Raw genomic sequence first — 1,058 nt, 5'->3', positions numbered from 1 at the left:
CTAAATATTCAAACTCAAAGGTCATCATGTTCTTCTGGCTGGTCCTGGCCATTGCATAGACACAAATCAGCTGAACAATACTTGGATGTCTGGAATCCTCTGACCACTGTATGTTGTTGATAGGAAGCCTTCTGCCTCTCTTCTTGCCTTGCAACACATACATAGTTATATGGCCACAGTGTGGCTTTTCTGAGAACCATGAGATTTCACACAGGGTTCCCAAGGTACCAATCACTTGTGTTGTCATCTTAGATGCTACTATATGCCATCAACCTCATCATAATATGAGCTATGTGCTGAAATATCCCTCTAAATTCTTCTTTCCGCCTTTTAAATATTTTCTTTTGTCTTACATGTGCTAGACATTGTGTGAGATATCATGAATACTGAGGCAAACATGTCCCTGCTTTCAAAGAGGATGTGGTTTAATGAGGAACCAGAGAGGAACACAGAAATAGGCACTTACGGCAAGTGATTAAGTAGATTTTAAAAGGAAATCAGAATTCTACTGGACTTGATAATGACATTCTCTAGGACCTGTATCTGAGTAGCTTGGTCTAGCTCACAATACAGATACTATTCAAATAATGTAAAGAAAAAGGAACCAGTACTAACCAGTCATCTTTGTGCCAGACTTCAATTGTTTTAAGATGATAAATTTGTGCTCAGAAAAAAAGTCTATCTATTTTATTTTTCCATCCTGGTATAAGTCAAGGTATACCACAACTTTTAAAAAGCATGTGTATGAAGGGCCAGCCTTCAGACTGAACATCTTCACCAGTTCTTCTCCCTGTTTATGCTACACCATTGATGATCTCCAAGATTCACTCTCTCCTTCCCCTCTTTCTTGTTTTCTACCGGAGCAATTTCCTGAAAACACACATTAAATCATAAATGCGGAATGGCAAATTGCTCGTGCTTTAAATAAGAGAGAGAAGTCTGCCCACTCACTCTCTTGTTCCAATCTTGAGTACAGCCAACAGATGGGTGATGTAAGTGAGTGCAAAGTAAGGCCCATTGTCACAATGGCATTGTCTAACACTGACAGTGTGTCCCAG

The sequence above is a fragment of the Gorilla gorilla genome, chromosome 21 (genome assembly GCF_029281585.2).
Source record: "Gorilla gorilla gorilla isolate KB3781 chromosome 21, NHGRI_mGorGor1-v2.1_pri, whole genome shotgun sequence".
In the NCBI taxonomy this organism is placed as follows: domain Eukaryota; kingdom Metazoa; phylum Chordata; class Mammalia; order Primates; family Hominidae; genus Gorilla; species Gorilla gorilla.
This window is presented reverse-complemented; position numbering follows the sequence as displayed.